The sequence below is a fragment of the Callithrix jacchus genome, chromosome 3 (genome assembly GCF_049354715.1).
Source record: "Callithrix jacchus isolate 240 chromosome 3, calJac240_pri, whole genome shotgun sequence".
Lineage (NCBI taxonomy): Eukaryota > Metazoa > Chordata > Mammalia > Primates > Cebidae > Callithrix > Callithrix jacchus.
Window position 1 is genome coordinate 125615789 of NC_133504.1, and position 26047 is coordinate 125641835.

At 36.1% G+C, this 26047-nt stretch overlaps 1 protein-coding gene and 1 long non-coding RNA gene across 11 annotated transcripts in view; one reads left to right on the top strand and one right to left on the bottom strand.

Moving 5' to 3' along the window:
- Window positions 1-26047, top strand: part of ADAMTS3 (ADAM metallopeptidase with thrombospondin type 1 motif 3) — a 292251-nt gene that overhangs the window by 102554 nt on the left and 163650 nt on the right. The window lies entirely within an intron of this gene.
- LOC144581949 (uncharacterized) lies at window positions 13984-24175 on the bottom strand. Its single transcript, XR_013533449.1, has 3 exons — window positions 24039-24175; window positions 14209-14281; window positions 13984-14118 (listed from the first exon to the last, which is right to left on the bottom strand). It is a non-coding gene; the product is annotated as an uncharacterized LOC144581949 (long non-coding RNA).

Below are 26047 nucleotides of genomic sequence, written 5' to 3' on the forward strand. Positions count from 1 at the left end.
ATGCAGCTTGAATACTAAGTTGTGAGACTACTTTTCCAAACTAGCTCGTGGAATTCTGCTCCATGACTTTGTAGAGACTCTTCTTGCACATTCTTATCCAAATCTTGCAAACTTTCTGATGTAATTTTTATTCTTAGTTGTTGCCATTAGTATTTGACTGAATTAGATTTCCAGTTTCTCCAGGATGGTGAGTGCCATATTCTCCTTCATAGCGCCACACATCTCCCAGAATTCAGCACAGAGTAAATGTTCAATAAATGTTTGCTAGTAGATATTTAAAAATATTTACAGTTAAAAATTTAGAATTTTCTGTAGAATCTTTTCGGTTTTTATAGATTTCAACATTTAGTCCCACCCATGCCACATCTTCAAGAAGCTCAATCTCTAAGAATTAAATGTTCGGTTACTGACAAACTCCAGAAAAGTAATGAAGGAGTGATATTCCCGCACTAAGTTTAAATTCTGTCTGCTAGGCCGAGAAACAGAGGAGACCTATAACCATTTATTCACCTAGTGCAACTCTCTATTTGGATGGGGTTGGGGTGGAGGCAGGAAAAGGTTCTGTGGCCCAGCATCCTTCACTCTTATTTTCTTTCTGATAAAACAGCCAGTGTTCAGTGTGGCTCCAGAAGTTTTGGTTTGGGGATTTAAAAAGTGAGCAGCAGGTAGCTGTGACGCAGGTTTTGCACGGTCATTGAGCTGCACACACCTTAAGCCAACATAACCCGTGAAAGGTGGTAGTGTTTGAACTGAATCTGTGCTTTTTAGATGGAGCAGCACCTTTCAATAAAAGCACGTTTATATGGACTCCTTAAGAAGTTTAGACTGGAGGGCTGTCTCCAGAAATGGGCCCCCCTTTAGCCAAGACCCATTTGTTTGTCTTGGCAGGCTGGCTGTGTCTGCTTGGCTGGTGCTAATGCTAGGATGTTAAATTGATGAAACACAGAGCTCTTGATCCTTTTCAGTGAGGCTTCTTTTTGGTTAATGGCAGGGTAGAGCTCTTTGCTGCTAGCCACCTGTAACTGGACAAGTTAAAAAATAAAGAAATAGATGTGGAGATGTGGAAGAGGAAATCTTTATTTAAAAATATCTTACCAAATGTTTCATTTTTCTCGTTTGCCTGGTTTTAGTATCCAAAAAAGATTTCAAAACACTGAAAAAAAAATCACCAAAATCTCACGAATATTTTTGAGCAGTGGCAGTGGTTGGGGGAGGGATGGAGAATGGGTATTCTTTTAATGTGGTTAGAAATGGGAGGAGCTGTAGAAAGATGCTTTATTGGAAGAATTAACCTTGCTATTCATTGTGGCTTTTGTCTTACTTTCTTTAGTCTAGACAGAATCTCTTTTCGAGCGATTACAATGTATGCTTCTGCTTGGCATGAATGCCAAGGCATACATAACCTGACAAAAATAGGAGGTGGTTTGGCTTTTTGAGAGTTTGGTTATTTCTGGGCTACATACCAATTACAGTCATACTTATTGGACATTTAGCTTCTTTCTGGTTTACAGATATTGCTAGTAATGAGGTAGCCATCTATCATAATGTCTGTGGCTTTATGATTCTTTTGACTCAGTCTTATGATGAATTCCCGAAAATAAATTTCTTAGTTAAATGTTGTGAACATTTTCATATCTTTTAATTTGTAAATGAGTCATACCATTTTATAGTGGTATCCTCAGTGTTTGAATATTCCTTTACTCTTATAAAATAAGTAAGGGTATTTTTGAGCTTATCTAGCATTTCTTGTGGCCATTTCTTCTTTTGACATATTGTAGCTAAAAGTATTCCCAAATTTAGCTAAGTGACACCTATTTTAATTTTTCTTTTAATTCTAGGCGTGTTTTTTTATAGTCATTGTTAGCATATTTATGACTTTTATGAATATAGTTTTTAAAGTAAATCATGCAGTTTCTTATTTTTTTCAAGTAATTTTTAAAAGGCTTTTGTACTTGGACACTGCTTAATTATTGTTAAAAGCTAGTTTTTTAAATGTTCTTATTTGAGGTGGGATGTCTACAACTTGGACATTCCTGAAGCCCTTTTACTTTTTTCTTCCCTCCCTCACTTTCAATTTTTGAAATGCTGGTGGCTTTTGAAGTTATTTTCAAACTGTTAAAATACACATACATTCATATGCTATGTGGTTCACAATTATTGTTTCTTTCTTATTTTCATTACTCTCCAAAAGAGAAAGAGAAACTAGAAAATCTACCTTAAGCAGCTTCAATAAACAGAATAATAATTTTGTGATTATTTAGAATGAACAAATCTTTGGTTAAAAATCAGCTAATGACCAGTAAAAAAAAAAGAAAAAAAAATTGTGGGGGTGGAGATACTCTTAAGATTTAACTGTTTGTTTTCTGGTTCTGCTTCTAAATTTGGAGTGCAGGTTGGGAACTCCTAATTTAAAAATTCAAAATCTGATATGCTCCAAAATATGAAAGTATGACACTATGGGTGGACAATTTTGCACCTGAACTTATGTGTTGGGTCACGGTCAAAACTTTGTTTCACGTACAAAATTATTTAAAAACTGTATAAAGTTACTTTCAGGCTGTGTGTATAAGATATATATGAAATGTAAATGAATTATATGTTCATATTTGGGTCCCATTCCCAAGATACCTCATTACATATACACAAGTATTACAAAATTCAAAAAAATCAAAAATCTGGAAAATGTCTAGTTTCAAGTATTTCAGATAAGGGTCACTTGACCTGTACACAAACCTTCCCCTGGTTATGTAACCCTAAGGTAATAGTTATTTTGTTTATATTAGAATGTTGGTGCTGGTAATAATAGCTACATTTTGAGACTTTTATATGTGCAAGGTACTGGATTTCTTATACATTTTCTCAATCTTGTTATTATTCGTTTTTCATAGATTGTGGAACTGAGGCTTTGGGAATTTAAATAAAACGAGCCCAGAGGTAGAAAAACTGTTCAGACATGAGTCTGTCTAACTCCAAACTCCAGGCTCTTAATCATGACTCTATGCTAAGTACATTGGTTTTGATAATTTTTTTAACAAAAGTAAATATTTAATATATCTCAAACACAAAAATGTAAAAACCAGTTACTAAACATTAAGAAAAACTTAAACTTGTAAAATGCAAAGGATGATAAATGTATTTTATCTTTGTTCTATTATTGGCAGATAACCTTAATAAAAATGAGCTGTTATTTCCAGCAAAATATCATGTAATTTTAGATTTATCCCTTTTTATTTCTATGGAGAAGAAATACCGGCATGTATTATTGCTGAAGGTCAGGCAGCTTTTTTGTTCTGTTCTGTTCGACTCTGTGTTCTGAGATGCATATCAGACACCAGCCACACACCCCAGATGTGCCCGGGCACGGCCTGGCCCCACAGAGCACTGCAGGTGGGCACCTAAGGCCCTGCCATTTCCACTTCTAATTGTCATATTTACTGAGTTCTCAGCACCTTTGTCCGTTAAATGACTTAAGTGAGACTCCATGTTCTGAGATGCGTATCAGACACCAGCCACACACCTCAGATGTGCTCAGGGCACTGCCTGGCCCTACAGAGCACTCCAGTCTGCAGGTGGGCACCTAAGGCCCTGCCATTTCCACTTCTTATTGTCATATTTACTTAGTTCTCAGCAGCTTTGTCCACTTAAATGACTTAAGTGAGAGTAGATTAAAGTAGCTTAGATGTTTGTAAGCTTTCTCAGAGCACATAGCATCTGTGACAGCAATTCAAAAAAAGGACAAATTTTCTTTTATTCTTAATGGTACACAGCATAAGAAAACAGCTTAGGGAGTTTACTGTAACTGATGGCCCTGATGTCCTTATCTATAACTATAAACTACCCACAAAAACTTGTGTAAATATAATGTTAAATAAGTCTATAAACACAAATTACAGTAACAACAACAAGAATGTAATCCAAATGCCCAGTTATAGGAAACTGGTGAAGAAATTTACTGGTAAACCCACTGTAATGGGGGGTGTGCGTGTGTGTGTGTGTGTGTGTGTGTGTGGTGTGTGTGTGTGTGAACTTGGTTTAGTGACAGTCCCTAGTTATTTAAGTTAGGTGCTGCTGTGAAGGTATTTTGCAGATGAGACGCACATTAAGAGAGTATCCTGAAATACCTGGGTGAGCCCAATTCAATCAACTGAAAAGCTTTGATAATTTGCATTTATTGCTAAGGATTCTTTTCAGAAGATTTTCTTTCTAATTGTGTGGATTTGTATGGCCATTTCAGAATTAAAATATTAAGCAAATTAATTTTTAATTCTTTTCCTAAGTGTTCTTGATAACCAGGTATTGATCTATACTGGGAAAACCATCTTCCGCAAGCAGTTAACTGATTTGCTGTAAGCTTCACTCCCTGGTTTCAGTCTGTTCCCTAATTTTGGGCTTCTTTCGTAAACAGAGTCCTAATCTTTCATTTGACACAGAACTTAATCAAAATAAAGTCGATTCAGGTCCCAAACATTTCTGATACCTTTATCTAATAGTAGTTTTTATAATTAATGGTTTACAGTGTGTAAAATGTTTTTCAGAAGTCAAAAGGACTTTTTGTGTAAAAAATTGTTTTTTCATTAGCATTTTTCATTAGTATTTCCTGTGCTTTACCAGTTTTTGTCAATCGCTGCCCTATGGGGAATAAATAAACTGAGCTTGATGAAAGGTCATTTGTGGTTACCAGTGAATAGAAGAATATTTAAGTGTTCTTTCTAGGTCCTGGTTACATTCAGCCTTGTTCTTACTGAAAGTGGTGTGGTACTTACAGTTGAAACTCTTTCTGATATCTGGAGATATTCAACAAATGCCTGTTTATAATCATGATTATTATTTACTTTAGAAGTTTTCAGCCTGAGGACCATAGTGAGGGCTTCAGGGAATCATAGACAGGTTGGGAGTGGTGTGTGAAAAATTATGTCATTGTGTTTTTTTGAGTTTATCATTTTCATCATTCATTCAGTTATTCATTGAATTATTCATTTCACCATTCATTCAAGTATCTAAAAAGAAAACTGGACCCAAAGAAAGTTTTAAAGCATCCTTATTCTTAAAACCTTGTCATCTGCATTTATTTAACCACTTAACTTGAATACCAGACCTTTTAGATACCTATTTGTACCATAATTTGTTTCTATTCTTGTCAATTTCCTGTGTCTAACTCTAAGCATTTTTTGCTTGCTATTTTTAGGCAAGGATGACATGGACATATGGTTTTTGCTTGTTTTTGTTTTAATTAACATCATCGTCGCCTATTCTCTAGTTGTGTAAATGGCCATATTCTCTAATTGCATAAAATTTGGAGAATTTAGGCCTCTGGGATAATTGGCTGATATGAATTTACTGTTTGAAACCTGTTAGTTCAGGCATGCATGTACTATGCTGTAATAATCTAAAATACGGTCCTAGAGTTTCATCTTCCTTCTTAACAGTAAAACATGAATTCAGCAGTTTTGTTTCTCTTCATTATCACCTGGGTCATCACCTCCACCTCCAAATATTACCAGCTGTAGACACACTCAGTTAAAACCCTGCTACCATGTCACTCTGGAATAGACTAGTTCCTGCTGAAGAAAAGGAAGCAGTAAATCAGTGCCAAGGCCTCTTTGTCTTCTGATCGCTCATACTTTTTTCACTTTGCCTCCTTTCCCTCAAAGATTAGTCACAGCAACCTGCCTTTTTTTATAATTGTCTAAAAGAGATAATGAGTTTACTCCATAAACAACAACAACAACAACAAAACAAGAGAGTATGAAAGAAGGGTGCACAATATTCTACACATTTTAAGGATAAAACTTGGAAGTTTTGTTTTGAACCAGTATTTCATAATTCTAAGAAGACAATATCATGTAGTAAACAACCCATGCTTTGGAATCTATCTTAGCCCTGCCACTGGTTAGCTGTTTCACTTTTACAGTTCAGGATAAAATGGAATAACGACGGACCTACAAGCTACAGTTAGAGCAGGCAAAGTTTTTAACACACTGCAAGTCCTCAATACATGTTTATTTCTTGATAACAGAAACATCTTTTGTTGTCTCTCAGTTTTAGTGACATCTAGGAATGACTGCATTACATTTAAAGTAAAACAGCCACTTCTATTTAAAGGAAAACATCTAAAAACTTAACCATCATTCTCAGCAAACTGACACCAGAACAGAAGAAAACCAAACACTGCATGTTCTCACTCATAAGTGGGGGTTGAACAAGGAGAACACATGGATACAGGGAAAGGAACAATATACACCAGGGCCTGCTGGGGGTTGCAGGGACTAGGGGAAGGATAGCAGGGGGTGGGGGGATGGGGAGGGATAGCATTAGGAGAAATATCTAATGTAGATGATGGGTTGATGGATGCAGCAAACCACCATGGCACGTGTTTACCTATGTACAAACCTGCACATTCTGCATATGTACCCCAGAACTTAAAGTATAATACAAAAATTTAAACTAGTTCAAAGAAGCATGCGATATCTAATTTAGGGTAGTTCACATTTCTTTCTGCCTAATACTAGACCACAGACCACTGAATATTTCAAATCTCTTAAGATTTTATCCTGTACTGCAAGTCAATTGAAGTACTATTACTGTCCTTTATGTGTTTAATGGTTTTTAACCCGTAAATGTATCTTTAATTTATGTTATGTCCTACCAGTTTCCTGTAGGTTATGCCTGTGGATAATGAGCAGCCTGAACCTGATCAAATTATCTTATAATGTAGAACATTTCAGGTTACTAAACAAAGTTCACTTTGTTTTCTAACTTTATTTTCTATCATAAATGTAGCACATTTTTATTTCGTGTAGTATTTAGAAATACTAAAAGGTATTTTAAACATAGAAGAAGAAAAAAGTGCTCACATCCCTACAACTCAAAGATCTCTACCTAAATTTAGGATCACTTCCTTCCATGATTTCTACAAACTCAAGACTATGATCTTCCAATAAATACCATTTGAATATGTTCACTTTAACAAGTTTCTCAAAGATGTCCTTTTGTCTTTTAATCCTTTTGTAGTTCCTTCCTGTGTTGGCTTGGAGCGCTCTATAGGGGGTGCTCTGTTTAAAAGCAGAACAAATGAAGATGCAAACACACAAATGTAAATAATGCACCTGCAATACAAGAGGAGCATACCATTCTGAGCAGCATGGTATCCAAGCTTTCTTCCCAGTTTCTCCTCAAATGGCAGCTGAGGAGAAAGGTAGGGATCATGAGGAAATGAACTCTGGTGGGAATTAGTGGGTGCCTATGTGAGTTATGCAGCATTTTTGGCAGAAGTAAGTACTTTTAGAAATCATTTAAAATGCATTTCTCCTTTGTATGATATAGCAGATATTTAAACAATTCATTCACAGATGTTGCTAGTGAAGTTTATACTATCAACATGGGTGGGGTCAGGTTTTATGGAGCCAGGAACTTATATAATTTTGTAGATTACATTTTAGAAAAGTGCATAGAATTTTATGTATATACAAAATTAGGTACAATCATAAGTATTTCTTTAGCCTGAGAAAAAAATTGTAAAAATTACAAATTTGATAAAGCTGACAGATATCACTAACATCACAAAATCCAGAAGAAAGGTAATCTTTTTAAGTAACTGTCCAACATATTTCTTTTTTATTATTATTATTTTTTCCATTATACTTTAAGTTCTGGGATACATGTGCACAACATGCAGGTTTGTTTCATAGGTGTACACGTACCAGTGAGGTTCGTTGTGCCCATCAACCTGTCATCTACATTAGATATTTCTCCTAATGCTATACCTCTCCTTGCCCCCAGCCCCTGGCAGGCCCCAAGGTGTGATGTTCCCCTTTCTATGTACATGTGTTCTCATCGTTCAACTCCCACTTATGAGTGAGAATATGCAGTGTTGGTTTTCTGTTCCTGTTAGTTTGTTGAGAATGATGGTTTCCAGCTTCATCCAAGTCCCTGCAAGGGACATGACCTCATCCTTTTTTGTTGTATTCCATGGTGTATATGTGCCACATTTTATCAGACATATTTCTAAGTTTTTTAAATATATTTGTTGGCTCTTATACTTTAATTGCTTCTTTGCTTATCAATGATTTTGCAATATCATTTTTGTAGAGAGAATAGAAAGTTAACCCAGTTTTTCTTCTACCATTGCTGAGAATTTGATTTTTATTATTGATAACTGAGAGGCATAAAACCTGTGCATATAGTCATCATCATGTGTTTGTAGTGCTACTATTGGTTTGTGCCTTACAAACAGGAATTCTGATGAAGTCAGTCTCATACATTTCTCATAAAAATTAAATAGAGTGAGATTTATTATTTGTTCCTTATAATGTTGAATTATCAAAAGTATTTCTGACAAGGGTGAATTTCCATTTTGACTAAGTATTGATGAGAACCACTTCTCTCACTTACAATTTTAAAGTAAAGATTCAAAGATTTGTCCACAGCCCATATTCTGGCTTCATAGGCTTCAAACGCTGTTTCTCCACTGCTCATTCACTTCCAGGATCGGCGCTATTTACTGTTTCTCTCTTTGATCCTCCTAGTGCTGTTCTTATCTTTCTCCTGGTCTTCTTCAACCTATTGTATTTTACTAAGGTAATTTTTGTATTAAGGTGATATTGTTTTTTTTAAATTTTTTATTGGATTTTAGGTTTTGGGGTACATGAGCAGAGCATGCAAGACAGTTGCGTAGGAACACACATGGCAGTGTGCTTTTCTTTCCTTCTCCCCTTCACCCACATTTGGCATTTCTCCCCAGGCTATCCCTCCCCACCTCCCCCTCCCACTGGCCCTCCCCTTTTCTCCCCCAATAGACCCCAGTGTTTAGTACTCCCCTTTCTGTGTCCATGTGTTCTCATTTTTCATCACCCACCTATGAGTGAGAATATGCGGTGTTTCATTTTCTGTTCTTGTGTCAGTTTGCTGAGGATGACGTTCTCCAGATTCATCCATGTCCCTACAAACGACACAAACTCATCATTTCTGATTGCTGCATAATATTCCATGGTGTATATGTGCCACATTTTTCCAATCCAGTCTATTATCAATGGGCATTTTGGTTGATTCCAGGTCTTTGCTATTGTAAACAGTGCTGGTGATACTGTTGCAATGAACTGATTCCAATTTTATATATGAGAAAACCGAACTTGTTGGGATTTCTATTGAGATTCCAAAGCTTGTGTTCTAAACTACTACAAACTGCTTTTCAGCAATTTAAACTTAGGATAGGGTGGTTCAAACCCAAACAAGCACCCTTATTTTATTTACACGAATTATTATATTTTCTAATTATAACTTTTTATATCCTTGGATTTTGTTAATTTATTCTAGTCCTTTCAACAAGAGATCATTTTAGAACTCACTTATCTATACAACTAAACATACTTAAGTCAAAGGTCATTATTATAATAAAGCCTAATATTTCACAATTATATGCAATAAGATATAATAAATCAAAACAATAAAAAAGCACAAAATAAAATGAATAGTCTTTACGAGTTCAAAATATAGAATTTAACTTATTAGTATTTTTATTCAAATTGCTTTCTAATCTTTTTGAATAAGCATAAAATATTGTTTTTACTCAACTTTATTATACAGGTTCAGAAGTGTGTGTGTGTGTTGTGTGTATGTGTGTTTGTACAAACATTCCTACTTTCAAGCAAATTGTAAAGTCAAAATCTATCCAGTTATTTCCTTTCTCTGCTGTTGGATAAAAAGTTTGTGCATACTCACTTCCTCCCTATGTATATGTAAATGTATTTTTACATATAATAAATATAATATAGTATAATGCAGAGAAGAGCTTTTAACTCCTGATGTTCAATTGGCACTTTGCTTAAACTTATTATGACTTAATTTCAGTAAGTTTTCTCTGTTTAGATCTACTCTTTTATCCTTATTATAAGTTACTTTTATAAATAAAGAGAAAAAAAATCAACCAGTACCCATCCTGAGGATGGCCTCTATATACTGGGACCAAAGCACTTATTATTTATGTTACTTTCTTGTTCTCCAAATGGTTATTATCTAACCAAAGAAATTTATCTAATTTTAAATGTTTATTAGAGATGATTGCTTGGACTTGAATCCCAGCTCTACCACATACTAGCCGTGTTACCTGTGGCAAGTGACGTAAGCTTTTTGTAGTCAGTTTCCTCTTCTGTCCAACAGGGATAACACAGAGTGCTGACTTGCTGGATTGGGTACTTTGCATGTCTTAATATATGTAAAATATTTGGAATACTGAGTGTTACACAGTAAACTCTTAATACAAATTAGCTGTTATTTTTAATAGCAGGGAGACTTTGTCACTACTGGGAATGAATGATTTGAGATGTGTCAGGATTGGTTCGCTGACTACAGCTATTTCTACTATCACATGCCATAGTGTGTGAAATATTATCAAAGATGAGTCAGAAACGTCTAATAAATGGAGATGCTACTGAGAGGATTGATAAGTCAGCATTTCTGTCTGTTTTTAGAATGTTAATAAATGTAAAAAATAAATGTATAATAAAGCAAAGGTCTGTGGCCACATATGTTTGGGAGTACATTTATTTAAGCAATCAGGTTTCTATTATAGCAGGATTTTCCAGCCCTTTTGAGGTGCAAATGTAATAGCAAATCTCTGAGCAGAGATAAAGTATGTAGCAGTAGATCCAGGGGCACTTTTCATACCCCTATCCCTACAGCTGCATTTTTTAAAGAAACTTGGCTAGCAGAGTGCAGAAAGCAGAAACTGGACCCCTTCCTGACACCTTACAGTAAAATTAATTCCAGATGGATTAAAGACTTAAACATAAGACCTAACAACATAAAAGCCCTAGAAGAAAACCTAGGCAAAACCATTCAGGACATAGGCATAGGCAAGGACTTCATGACTAAAACACCAAAAGCATTGGCAAAAAAAAAAAGCCAAAATAGACAAATGGGACCTAGTTAAACTCCAGAGCTTCTGTACAGCAAAAGAAACAATCATTAGAGTGAACTGCCAACCAACAGAATGGGAAAAAATTTTTGCAATCTACTCACCTGACAAAGGGCTAATATCCAGAATCTACAAAGAACTAAAACAGATTTACAAGAAAAAAACAAACCCATTGAAAAGTGGGTGAAGTATATTAACAGAGTCTTTTCAAAAGAAGACATCTATGAGGCCAAAAAACATATGAAAAAATGCTCATCATCACTGATTATTAGAGAAATGCAAATAAAAACCACATTGAGATACCACCTTACGCCAGTTAGAATGGTGATCATTAAAAAATCTGGAGACAACAGATGCTGAAGAGGATGTGGACAAATAGGAACACTTTTACACTGTTGGTGGGAGTGTAAACTAGTTTAACCATTGTGGAAGACAGTATGGTGCTTCCTCAAGGACCTAGAAATAGAAACTCCATTTGACCCAGCAATCCCATTCCTGGATATATATCCAAAGGACTATAAATCATTATGTTATAAAGACACATGCACAAGTATGTTCATTGTGGCACTGTTTACAATAGCAAAGACCTGGAACCAACCTAAATGCCCATTGATGATAGACTGGACAAGGACAATGTGGCACATATACACCATGGGATACTATGCAGCCATAAAAAACGATGAGTTTATGTCCTTCATAGGGACATGGATGCATCTGGAAACCACCATTCTCAGCAAACTGACACAAGAATAGAAAATCAAACACTGCATGTTCTCACTCATAGGTGGGTGATGAACAGTGAGAACACATGGACTCAGGGAGGGGAGCATCACACACTGGGGTCTGGGAGGGTCATTGTGGGGGGGTGGGAAGGGCAGGGAGGGATAACATGGGGAGAAATGCCAGATGTAGGTGATTGGGGGATGGAGGCAGCAAACCACATTGCCATGTATATACCTATGCAACAATCCTGCATAATCTGCACAGGCACCCCAGAACCTAAAGTACAATATAAAAAAGAATATTCTTTATGTTTAGTGTTATTTGAGATAGACAGCAGTACATCCATTCAGAGATCATCAACTACAAACTGGGTACAATGACATTTGGCAGTTTGATACTAGTAAATAGAACTAAGATGGTGGTTTTAGGTTGTGGGAGAGATGCTTTGAAGGAGGTGGTGGGCAGGTACCAAAAGCCAGGGAAACTCTCCAATTTGTAGGACTGGGTGGTTAAGACAAGCCATACTGCAGAACCCCTGATCTTGAGCTCAAGTCTGCCTGTGTATTGTAAGTGTAGTGATCCAGACCCGACTGAATTTGATTTACTAAGAAACTTAAGTTGAAAGATGGAGACTGGTTGTTGAGGCAGTTTCAAAAGAAGGGTCTACCTTGCTGATAGATTCATGTTCTAACTTAACTGTTCCCAACCAGACAATGGCATTTCAAGGACACAATTACATTTAGAAGCAATTTGAAACATACGTCACTTGAGTTCTGGCTTGTACTTTGTAGAGGTAATTGGAACAATTTTGTTTGTAAGACAGGAAAATATCAGTTTTATAAAAGCAATACCCTAAATATATCCTTTGACTAGTATACATACCCTAATATACTTATTATAACATATTGTTATATTGTGTTAATAATAAAGAAATTATAAATGTATACATATTATAACATGACTATTGCTATAGATAACATATTTTGTGAAGTTTAGAACTGGTCAATAGTTTCTAGTAAAGCACAAGCTTTTATTTTTGTAATGAGTTTCTGTTTCTATAAATGTGACTTCCTAAATAAAGAAAAGGGAATACTCAAACTTTTGTTGTTGTTGTTTGAGACTGGGTCTCACTCTGGCACTCAGGATGGAGTGCAGTGGCAGGATCAGAGCTCATTGTAGCCTTCACCTCCTGTGCTCAAGCAATCTTCCCACCCAAGCCTCCTGAGTAGCTAGGATTACAGATGTGCTCCAACATGTTTGGCTATTTTTTTATAGAGATGTGGATCTCACTATGTTGCTTTGGCTGGTCTTGAACTTGGGGGCTCAAGCAATACTCATGCCTTGGCCTTTTGATGTGTTAGAATTATAGGCATGGGCCACTGTGCCTGGCCTCCAAACTTTAAAGCTATTGTTTTCCTGTTTTATATCTCCAATAATGCTTTATTTACATATGAACATAATAGGTGAATCATTTCCTTTGACATATATAATTTATGAAAAATCTTGTCAGAGATGTGTTGGGTTTTGGTTTTGGTTTCATTACTTTGAAAGTTTGAAAAACATTTGGAATCAGTAAGTGTAACAAACTTTTTTCTCCTTATTGTCATTATATTTCTATGTCTGTAGTTACAAATTTTGAGTCTGAAAAACATTCAGTTAACATCATGAAATGGAGCTGGCCTTCTTTATAAATATGTTTATTTAGAAAGGACCAGAGCTAGCTTTTCCACTAATGCGTCCATGCCTATCTTTTAAAATTTAGATTGTATGTATTTTCTTTTGATTGGTGATCAATCTTTTATACTTGGGGTTTGCTTCCATTATGGAATCTGCTAGTAAGAAATGACCTTAGACATTATTGAGAAATTTGTGTCATTCTTTTCTCATTATCGACTTTCTTTCCCCTGACATTTGTTCTGAGTAGCTCAGGTCTACTCTAGCCAGGCAGTCAGTTTGTGCTGAATGCTATTTGACCTTCAAGAATCTAAGATCCAGCCAGGATTGGGCCAGACTTGATCTTCTCCCATTTTAGATACCTGGCCAACTTCTCTGGCCAGCATGAGACTTTGACAATCTTAAAGGCCTGTGGATGATTTCATGAAAAAGTAAGCTATCCTTTTACTTGTCTTCAGTCTGTTTCAACAGTGAAAATAATAGAAACTGTGTGTTAGTACTAAGGATATTCTTATCTGTTGCAGATTCCTCCGCTTTCCACTCTCCCCTTCCTCCTCCTCCCCTTCCTCTTTCTCCTCCTCCTCCTCCCCTCCCTCTTTCTCCTCCTCCTCCTCTCCTTCCCTCTCCTCTTCCTCCTCCTCTTTTTCTTGCTCCCATTTCTTCCTATTTTGGGGAGTTGATGTGTGGAATCATTGGTATGCTGTTTTTGTATATTTGGTTTCTCCTCTTAGTACTCTCTTGAAGGCCTTTTTAGTAAGGCAGGTGTGAGAGATGGTCAGGATGGCATGAGGCACTCGGCTGGAATGGACCTGCAATTTTGATTGAGAGAAGCTTCATGGAGTCCACACTTCTGCAGTAGTGGGACATTTGCCACAGATTTTTGTTTGCCCCAGACTTACTTAGATGGTGTAGTCATGACAATTCTTATGTTGATTGGTGGTGTTGGCATCAGTGAAAGTCTCAGAAGAAAAGCTGTGTGAAGAAAGGTGTCCTATCAGTTTTGTCTACTCCTTTTTCAAGTAAACCATGTACCATAACTTTTGAGATAGGCCTGGAGGGAATTACAAACACCAAGATTATTAGTGTCATATTTCAAAGAATGTACTGAGGTATGTTTGGCACTGTTCTAGGTGGCAGGAGATGTCAGATGAGGCTTCCAGGGAGAGACAGATGGAAAACCAATAAACACACAGGAAAACCATGGGATTAGCAGAAGTCTTCATGTTATGCAGATAAGTAAGTTTAGGGTTATGTGACAAGAAGTGACTACAGCATTCTTAGAATGGGCGGTGAGGAAGACATGCTATTTAGATTGTGACTGAAAAAAAGAAAGTACCAGATGTGGAGAAAGTAAGGGACAAGACATTTCTGGCAGAGAGCACTAATGAGAAGGTGAGTGAGCAATGGAGAGGGCATTAAGAGAAAAACCGCTGGGAAGAAGCCAGACGTGCATGGCTGTGTCAGCCAGAGTAAAACATTTAACTGCAAGTGTAATAGGGGCAAGGGAGGATTTTAAACAGAAGGATGATATAGTATCATTTGCCTTTTTGAAAAAGTTCATTTTGCCAAGTAAACAGTGAAATGAAGGGGGGGCAGGGGTCCATGTAAGAGGCTCTTACTGTTGTTCAGGTGAAATGTGATGGTGGCTTGGACTGCAATGGTAATAACAGCCTACCTCCACAACATATTCCAAATTTATTACTTACTAGAAGGTAGGATTTGGAGTGTGTTGTGGAGGTGGATAGAATAGGACTAGTTGTTGAATGCCATATGTGTGGTGAAAGGAAGAGAAGAAGCAATGATAATGCCTGGATTTTAGATGTGAAGAATAATATTGACGGGTCATTTCCTGAGACTAGGGGACAGTGGGCATCTATAGCAAACTCAGGAGTTTTGGCTGTGGTGAGTTTGAGATGTCTGTTAGATGTTCCAGGGAGATGTCAAGTGAAGATGGCGTTAGGGCTGGAGGTACAGATTTAGGTGTTAACACAGTCAGAAGATGCTCTTTACAACCACGGGACTCGGTGAGAACATATAAGCAAAGTAAATTGTCTGAAAAGAGAAGGGGGCCCAGAACACAGTTTTCACATACTCCTGCTTTTATGAAAAGTGCAGAAAAACAGTCAGTAAGCTAGGAGGAAAGTAACGAAAGTATGATTTTCTAGAAGCCAGTGGAAAATGGCATTTAAGAGTGAGACAAATGTAGGCCTAAATATTGTGGGGTTGGAAGGTGAGTCAGTGTGGCAATCCTTTTAAAGAAAAATAATATAGAATTATTAAGACAAACTCAGGTGCTAATTTGACTGTTTGGAATAAGAAAATAATGGTAAAAATTATAAAATTTTAAAGAGATAAATGGCATAAATGAATAAAATTCAGAAAAGTCTTATTAATTAAACACCAATGCACTTCTATAATACGTTTTTCTCTTTTTCAGGAGAGTGGAAAAGGGGAGGAGTCTTACTTTTGGATTGCTTCTTCATATTACAATAATTGTATAATGCATCTTCTGCAGGGATATCAGAAAAATAATTCAGTATTTAGCATCGCTGGTTGAAATTGTGTTTTTATTATTGAAATCTTTAGAACAGTTTCTTGTGGTATTACAGCCTATTACTGATAATGTCGTATAAATTTTTAGGATTGTTGCCAAAATATGGAAACTTACATCAACATTTTCTCTCATATATGAGCTTTCTTATTTCAGGACATGCCAAGTTTTCATGCAGAATGACTAATCTTAAATAATCTTAAAGGATATTCATAAACTAATTTGTTACCAATGTTTTGGTGTCAAGAACCTGGAAGGAATTTCTACTCTGGAGATAATTAGAAATTTCTACACTGGATCATACACCATACATTGAATTATGTAAGAAAATTACTCTGAAACACAGAAATATATCCTACTAAACCCAAAGTGAATATAATTCCCAACTCACTGTCTACTTATGCAGCTCTTAAAGATGCTTGCTCGTTTCCCAGCACCAGGGCAAATGTGATAGAGGGAAAGTTGAGCAGTATCCACCAAGTGATGAAAAATTAAATGATTTTGGCAAACTTAAAAATAAAGTGCCTCATGGAAACATTATTAGGGCCCCTCTCTGGGCCTTAGATTGGCTTTGGTAAATAAGGGGCCCTAAACCTAAAATGTATTTAGTTTCCTCTGGAAGGAGAGAATAATAAAATGCATACAGGACAGGTGAGTGATCCAGTGAGATAAAAACAGAGAGGTCTCCTTTGGATTTGTACTTAAAAATTATTACTCAGTATAAAAAATGTGTCTGAAGTCATTAGTGAAAAGTTTTGTGTAAGTAGCAATGTATTTGCTTGGCAGGAAGAATGTTCATGTAGTCTACAGGTTAGCAAAAATAAGTGATTACATTTTTAGGTATGAGCTACATGGGGTGACTTTCTAATTTCTTCTCAGACACAAAGGAAAATACAAACTGTATCTGATGCTCTCTGCATTTGGGTCACCGGTTTTGCCTTTTAGAGCCAGCTGTGTTTCTTTAGGTTTAGTAATCTGCTGCAAAATGTGTAGATGAAGAAGAGGCAGATGTTGAAGATGGAGTGTGGGGCAATGAAGGATCTTCTCTGCTAAACTTGGGTCATTTTCTCATATCTCAAAGCCTCACTTGTTTTTGAATACAAGCAAAACCTAAGTAGTTTTGATATCTACATTTTGTTCAGTTAATTTTCAAATATGGCATTGTGGAGAAAATCCTGACTCAAATTTCATGGTAATTGAACATAAAATTAATAACTTCTCTTGAAGTTGACTGACATCTGTTCAGAGAGTGAAGTAAATTCAGGCTGAGATCATAATGTTTGTTTAAATAATTATCAGTATTAGCTGCATGAAAAGAGGTCAGAATGGAAATTAGAAGGCAGGGTTTGGAAGAGAAGAGGTAAGGATTGGAAATAATGGGCTCCTCCCAAGATACTGATGGCAGCTTCTTTAATTGCTCCTTTTGCTTGTTCAGGCTGGCAGTTAGAATAACAGCAAAGAAAGACATAAGGGAATTTCAGATATTGGTATTTATTTAGTAAATGCTGGCTGAGGCTAGAGCCCTTGTATAATCTGCAATCTGTTCTTCTACTTAGAGCAACCGTAAGAACAGTTGCCTATTGATAGTAATGGAACTGGGATTGAAAAATATGAGGAAAATGACACCAATGTTTACAATTGCTTTTGATAGCTCTGAATTAACTTTATTCTATTTACTCTATTGTCTGACTCAAGAAAAGACTGTTTGCCCTATGAAGATTGTTTTGTTGTTTCTTTTCTTTCCATGTAAAAATATCAATTTTAGAGTTGAAATTTGAGTTGGCAGACTTTTTAAGGAGGGTAGGGAGGAGGTTATGGGCAAGTTTCCTACATGCATGATTCAGACAAACTAGAGAAAGGATAGAAAAAAATCTTAGATTCACTAGCCCAGCCTTCTATCCAAAGAGTATATTCTCCTCTGTGAATGATGATTCCCCCTGCATGAGTTTGCCCTGAGCATATTGTTGGAGAGCTATAGTTTGTAAGGCCTCATAGTAATGAGAGATCTTCTCTTTCACATGGTATTTGAAAACTTGCACTTGTTCTAAGACTTCATCATAGCCTTCACCTGTGTAGGTTAAACATCCTCAGTTTTTTGATGGTTTTCCATGTGAGATAGTGTCTGGATCATACACCAGTCTGATCACCCTTTTCTTGGTGAGGGTTGCTCACCAGGAAAAGGCTTCCTGGAAGAATCCTGAATTTGTTCATTGTTCTGACCTCCCAATTGATTTGGGGAAATGATCTCTCCTGCCAAGCTCAGGGACAAATCATGATTAGAATGACTCAGTCCTATTGAGATCTCATTCCCCTTGCTAAGGATTGGTTGAAGCATGATCATGTGATCCAATCCTGGCAGTGGGATCTGAGGAAAACTTGACCAGAGAATGTTTGAAAGACTTTTTCCCAAATAAAAAGATAGGTGGAGAAAATGTCTTTTTCCTTTTTTTGGGATGTGGAGCTGTCAGAAGTTTACACCTATAGAACTGCTACAGTTAGCTTGAAGACATTAGGAGAGACATCGCTGGAGTACAGGAATGCAAAGTAGGACACTTGAAAGTCCTGGGACCCTTGAGGTCAAGTTGAACAGCTGAGTCAATGAGGGAGCACTCCTTTCACATATTTTCTTGTACAGGAGATGACTAATTCTTTCCAGTTTCCATTTCTTTTACTTTGCTCTTCTGTTGCTTGCAGCTCAAAGCATCCTGGCTGCTATATATTCAATCCCTTGTACTGTTAATTTCAATTCACCTGTGACTTCTGTTAATCAATGATTCCCTTAGTATTGTTTCTAAAATCTTCTCTTGGAATTATTATGTTTAACTGATATTATTCTTGAATGATTCATAAACATAAGCAAAAGCATATGCCATGATAGACACAAAAATTGAATTATCTTCTAAAATTTTATGTTAGAATTAAGGCTACAGCACTTGGTGGTGTTTTTCTGTGGTGGGTTTAACTCTGTGAATTGGGCCGATTCCACCCTATGTACATAGACATTTGTTTAGCTAGTACTTTTCTATAACTTCGTCTTGCTAATAAAAGTAAGATTTTATTGTTTTGTTTTTGTTCACTCTGTTTCCCCTTTCAAACCTTCAAAATAAATACATTAAAAATTTCTTCTATTTTACTCTTATGGAACTATTTTCCCTATAGTACTCATGATGGGGGATAGTGTACTTAGGTGAGGTTTTGAAGCATGTGAAGAAACTTTGCCATAGATGAATAGAACATATTGGTGACTGAGGTAGTGTGTTCAGCTCCTGGCTTTAGACTCAGGAGAAGAGTTTTCTGTCCCAGCTTTACCTTTCTCTTTAACCTCTCAGATTTATGCTTATAAACATAAGCAAGTATTTATTTCATGTGTTCTTTTTATACACAAAGTAGGTGCCTATGTCATTTCTGCTACAAAGTATTTCTAATAGCTTTATTGAGATATAATTAACATACTATACAATTCATGTATTTAAAATGCAATGGTTTCTAGCATATTCATTATGTGCAACCATCACCAAAATAAAGTTTAAAACATTTTCATTATCTCAAAAATAAACCATGTGCCCATTAGCAGTCACTCTCCATTTCCTCTCAGTCTTTCCCTCTGCTTTCAGTTTTAGGAAACCGCTAATCTATTTTCCATCTCTGTGGATTTGCCTATATGAGACAATTTGTATAAATGAGTGCATACAATGTGTGGGTTTTGCTACTGGCTTCTTTCATTTAGCATGTTTTCAAGGTTCATCCATGTTACAGCATACATCAGTTCTTCATTTTGTTTTATTGCAGAATTGTGTGCCATTGTAGGGCTATACCATATGTTATTTTTCCATTCTTCAGTTGAAGGACAATGGTTTGTTTCCACATTTTGGCAATTACAAATTATCTCATATCGTAATCTAAATTCATCTCTTTGGCATCTTTCAGTTTTCATTATAATTTGCAATGTCAAATACACAGCCTATGCTATTTTCCTCTGATTTCATCTAGCATTTAATATGCCATTTCTATGTGTAAGACTTTGTTTACTGACCACTTAATTCCCTAAAATGTGTTTATAGCTTCACACAGAAAAGGAATGAAAGAGAAAAAGAAAACTCAGCACATATTTAAACAAAAATATCCATACACATAAATCCCTGGATTTAAAAAGTTAGAGAAATTCACATGTGAATACATTATTTTTAACACAGACAGTAATTGTAAACCTGGGTTTAGATTTAAATTGGAAAAAAGTATCCTGAGGTGTTTAATGTTTATCCTTAAATGTCTGGGATAAGACCATGATGACAGCTACCAACCTGTTTTTTATGATTTTGGAAAGACATGAGAGGAATAAATTTTTATCATGCGTCATTCACTGGGATTTTTGTACCTCTTTTACCTCCCCATTTAGATTTTGGTGAGGGTAGCAGGGAATTCTTTTATGATTTGTTTTTCTAGGAACAGGAGAAGGAACTGTCTGTGCATTTTTGTGTTTGTATTTTTTTCCCCAGAAGGGAAGTACTTAGAAGCACTAGTGGCATTTGTGCACACACACACAATGGCTGTGCAGTCTGCTTCCTCTTTTCTGCTGCCACTGTAGCCCACAAATGAGCTGATTTTACGTTTCCTTCAGCATGTAATGATAAAAACAATGGTATTTACTAGGGTGATTACTTATCTGTTTGTTTTGACTCCATAAATATATGACGTCTCCAGAGAGAGACTGTGAGGACCTTGGAGAGCCATTCTGCAGCCCAACCTGTGAGGCTTGCATGGTTGGAACTGGTGACCTATGGAACACACGTTAGTGACCACAGATGATCATCAAAATGGCCAGTGTTATTCTTTTCTACTGCCAGGATTTTGAGGAATAATTAACCTAATAGCAAAAACATGAAAAAGGAGTGGCTTAAATGGAACGTAAATGAGGTTTCCTGGACATTTTAAATTTTTTTTTCATTGGAGTGTCTTTGGAATTTCAGATTTCCCTAAAGGAAACATTACCTGTTAAAATTACATACGTTTATTTTAATATAGATTGTGCTCGATTACCTAGATGAACTAACTGTGAACAAGGATTAAACTATTTTATCTTTTGTAGGAAATTAATTTGACAAATATTTGTGAGAATCTAGCCATAGTAACAGAATGTGCGGAATAAATACAGAGGTGACTCTCAATCAGGTAATCGTCTAGGTGCAGATAAAGACATTTTTAACAGTAGAGGGTAAACTTAATGGTGACAGGGATTCAAACTGTTTTTACTAAGCAGTATCTACCACTCCTAGCACAGTTCTTGATAGATGGTAGGTTCTCAATATGTATTTGTTAAATGAATGAATGCATAATTATAACATGGTATAGCTGTTTCATGGTGTACCATGTAATGGAAGTTTGAGGGACACAGATGAAATTGACTTTGTCCTGGTGATGGGGTAGTTTTACATATACATGTCTTTTGATGGGATTGTGAGTAGGACTTTACTAGGCAGATATAGGCAGGGAACTAAATTATGAAAATTACTTCTCATGTTTCAGTCATGAAGGATAAGTTATTTGACACTCACATCAACTGAGGAAGGTAGTATCATTATTCCATTGTATTGTTGTATTATAATAAACTTTCTATCATTGTAGTATTACTGTTATTATACAAAAGGGAAAGCTGAGATTTGGCATCATTGAGTGACTAATCCAAGGTTAAAGAAGTTTCGATGGTGAGTTACATTTTTGAACTCAAGGATATCTGTCATCCCTTTCCATATGAATGACAAGTAACGTCCCAGAGATCTAATTTCAGGATGAAAAAACAGAAAGCTGCCTCTGTCTTGCTGCTAGTTAAAATGCATTTGGTAAGCTGTTTCATGCAATGCTCCCTCTGGCACTCTGGGTGCTCCCATTTGGAGCAATCCTTCTGGACAATCTCTCTCAGGTGTTCCTTATCTGGGTAATCTCTTGATACAGTTTATATATTTGCCCCCTTCAAATCTCATGTTGAAATGTGATTGCCAGTGGTGGAGTTGGGGTCTAGTAGGTGTTTGGGCCATGAGCGTGCATCCTTCTTGAATGGCTTGGTGCTGTTGTAGCAGTAATGAGTAAGATGTGGTTATTAAAAAGAGCCTGTACCTTCCTCCTCCCTTTCTTTTTCTTGCTTTCTTCCTCCCCTGCTTTCTCCTTCTTGCCATGTAATGCCTGATCCACTTTATCTTCCATCTTGATTAAAAGCTTCCTGAGGTCCTTGCCAGAACCAAATGCCAAGGCTGTGCTTCTTGTACAGCCTGTAGAACTGCAACATAAATAAACCTCTTTTCTTTATAAATTATTCAGTCCCAGGTATTTCTTTATAGCAATACAAAATGGACTAAGGCATCTGTCTTGGGTGCTCCTTTTTTGTGCTGTCTTTTAGAACTCTGCCATCCCACTGTGAGATTCTCTAGCCATATGGGGAAGCAAGTCTTTGAGATATCCTAGCACAGGTGCCAAACGTGTGTGAACATTCTCTAAATGTTTCTAGACCACAGCCATTTAAGTCACTTCCAGACCTTTAGATCTTTCCAGCTAGTCCTCAGACATTGTGGAGTAAAGATAAGCCATCTGCATTGTGCCCGTCTGAATTCCTGACCCATAGAACCCAAAGAAATTATGGTGGCAGGGGCTGCAGCAGTCATCTAGTGACCATGAAGGAAAGGACCTGAGAATTGCCCAGGTGCCAGCCTCAAGGTCATTAAGTGTGGAACCAATATCAGTAGCCACTTACTAGACTTCTTGTCAAGGCTTTCATTTCATGTTAATATTGTTGGAGAGCACCAGCAGATGGTTCTGTGTGGGGAAAGGCTGTGAATATTTAACCTGGTGGCTACAGTATTGAGGTGACTGATGAATAAACCCAAACGAGCTCTGTTTAGCATTTCTCCCATGACAAATGTGAAGCCTCGGATGAGAAAGCCATGAAAACAGGAACAGGGCACTCCTAATCTGCAGGGGAATGTTGGCACATGGAACGAGTCTTTGGAGTAGACCAAGATTTCTTCAGTAGGACACAAAGAGCAGAAACCATGAAAACTGTGGATAAATTAGACTTTGAAATTAAAAATTGTGCTCATCACAAGACAGAATTGAAATAAAGAACAGACAAATAACAAATTGAAATATTCACAACACATACATGTGACAATTATTATCCCAGATATTTAAAGAAAACCTATAAATCATCCATGATAAGACAGTCTAAGTTTATTTATTTATTTATTTATTTTGAGATGGAGTTTTGCTCTTGTTACCCAGGCTGGAGTGCAATGGCATGATCTCGGCTCACCACAATCTCTGCCTCCTGGGTTCAGACAGTTCTCCTTCCTCAACCTTCAGAGTAGCTGGGACAACAGGCATGCGCCCCCATGCCCAGCTAATTTTTTGTATTTTTAGTAGAGACGGGGTTTCACCATGTTGACCAGGATGGTCTCGATCTCTTGACCTCTTGATCCACCCACCTCGGCCTCCCAAAGTGCTGGGATTACAGGCGTGAGCCACCGCGCCCAGCTGACAATCTAAGTTTTTTAAATGTGCAAAAGATTTGAACTGACGTCTCACAAAAGAAGATATACAAAATGTTGATAAATACATAAAAGATATAGTGTGTTCATATAATGAAATATTAGTCAGCAATAAAAATATGGATCCATGCAACCATATGGGGGAATTTCAAAAGCATTAAGCTGAATAAAAAAAGATTTAAGAAGTCTACATATATGACAATTTAATTTATATGAAGCCCAAGAAACGGAAAAACCAATCTATGATATTAGAAATCAGAAACTGTTTGTATGAGGAAGGGAGAAAGTAATTGACTAGAGAGTGGCATGAAAACTTTTTGAGACCGATAGGTATGTCCTGTATTTTGTTTTTACTGCTGACTACACAAGTATTTGCAGTCATGAATACTCGTTGCATGGAATATCAAAGACCTGTACATCATTTTATCTTATGTTAATTTTAATTTGATTAAAAATAACTTACAAAAATGTAATAGTATCTTTCTCATCATAATTCCTGTTATAAAAAAAGTGAAAATCCAAATTGAATAGATGTATTTTACTCCCATGGGACCTATCGAAATTATTTTAATTATGAATGGACTAAATTCATGCAGGGAGAAATTTCAGTTTTCTTGAATTGTTCCCTTTGTAAAGTTCTCACCTGTACTGTGCTGCATCTTCACTGGAAGAAGGCAAAGTGTGTTCAAGGTCATGTGAGAATATAAGTTCTCAAGGATGCTGCTGTGCCTTTTGCAAAAGATGTGATTGCATATCTGCTGTGGGCCAGCTGCTGACGGCACTCCAGGCCTACTTGCTGAAGAATGAACTGGCAAGAGATAAAGTGGTTTGGGACTGAGTGAACATCATATGCTAAAAAAGTTCAGACTGCATTTTTTAGGAACAACAGCTATTCATGGAAGTTCTTAAACAAGGAAATGATTTCCCCCCCCACTAAACAACTCAACTGGCTTTGTGGAGGATAAGCCAAACTTTGGAGAAACTAGTGGTAGGGATATTATTGTATGGATGTGATATTTTTGCTATAAGCAATTTATCCACAATAAACATATCTTTTAGACACTAATATCGTACCACATTTTGATGATTGGTTATAAAATGGAATTTAGACCTTTGAGTCTGCTGAATTTTGTTTGAAAAATATTATAAAGCTCATCTTTCATTGGCCCATTTTGATACATTTTTGTGTAATTAGTATTACATAATTATCACCATTTTTTCAGGTAGTAACAAATAAGCTTTATCAAAATTGTGAAGTTTGAAATATTAGTGGTATTTTAAAGTACTTTGGTTTATTTCTATTTAAAGTAGGAAAACTCTTAACTAATTTTCTGCCTATGTTTTGAAATTTTGCATTGACATTATTAGCTATAGTTCTTTAAAAAAAATTATAAGTAACCATCTCAGTGAATTTGTAGACCATTGAGGAGTGAAAAAAGTACAAAAATAATTGGAAAAGGAAGTGACTTTTCTTCAGAAAATTATTGCTTTTGGAAATATATTTTAAAGTTTCAGCAAACACCTTTTTACAAAATGATTTATTTAAACAATATTACTATGCCAAAGTAAGGCTTACACCAATACCATAGCAACTGTAGGTACACATTTAATTTTGTGAGAAAGATGGCAAGAAAAATGCTTGAGTTGAAATGAATGTCTGTTGCCAATTCAATAATGTTAAATCTCTCATATGAGGGAAAACCTCTGGTTAGGATAGTGATTTTTTAAATAACATTTTAATCTAAATAATATGATTTTTATCATTCATGTTTTAACAAAAAAGAACCTTAGGAATTATTAAAACATTATACCAGCCACTGTTGTTATATATGTAATGTTTAAGAAATGCTTCATCTAAAAAGTGGAAAAAAATATGGAAACTGATGACTCTTATTTGACTAAAGACTTGCTCATATGCAATTTTATTTAAAAGGAAATAAAGGTGTTGGAGGGAAAACATGTGGCTTGGCACTTGAATGTCATAAACCAGAGTTAATATATTTTATTCTATAAAGCTTTTTGAGAAAATAAGCTAATTCTCAAGAAGCTAAATTTTTTTTTATTGTTGCTCAAGGTAACTTACTGAAGAGTAAGATTTCAGATTGTATTTTGTGACTAAAAATGAAATGACATATACTGCTTTTTAAAATTAAAAAAATGTATTTTAATAGCCATTTATTAAGTTGTTACATTAGTTTGAGCCTTGGTTCCCAAACCACCAAAAATTAAATATAGCTTAATTTTCACTTTACCTAAAATAACATCAAACCTCTACTTTGAGTATGCTTAGGTATATGCTACTGAGAATATTTGATTGATTTCAAATTATTACATTTTTATTAAACACTGTATACAAGTTAAATAGATATATATGTAGCTAGTAATAGTGGATATATGTGAGTTAGGTCACCTTGTGATTTTGAAGACACAGTAATAGTAGATGTTATGGTCTTAAGCAACTTGATCTTTTTTGATATCTTAGCACTGTTGTTCTCAAAATGTAATGAGAGGGTGATCAGTTGTCCTGGTTTGCCCTCACCCTCAGGGTTTCCTTGAACTTGGGAATAAAACTAGAGTAGTCCTAGGTATACCAGAAGGTTGTTCATTCTGTGTCCCCAAGGCTCTTTCAAGAGGTCTGTAAAATCAAAACTA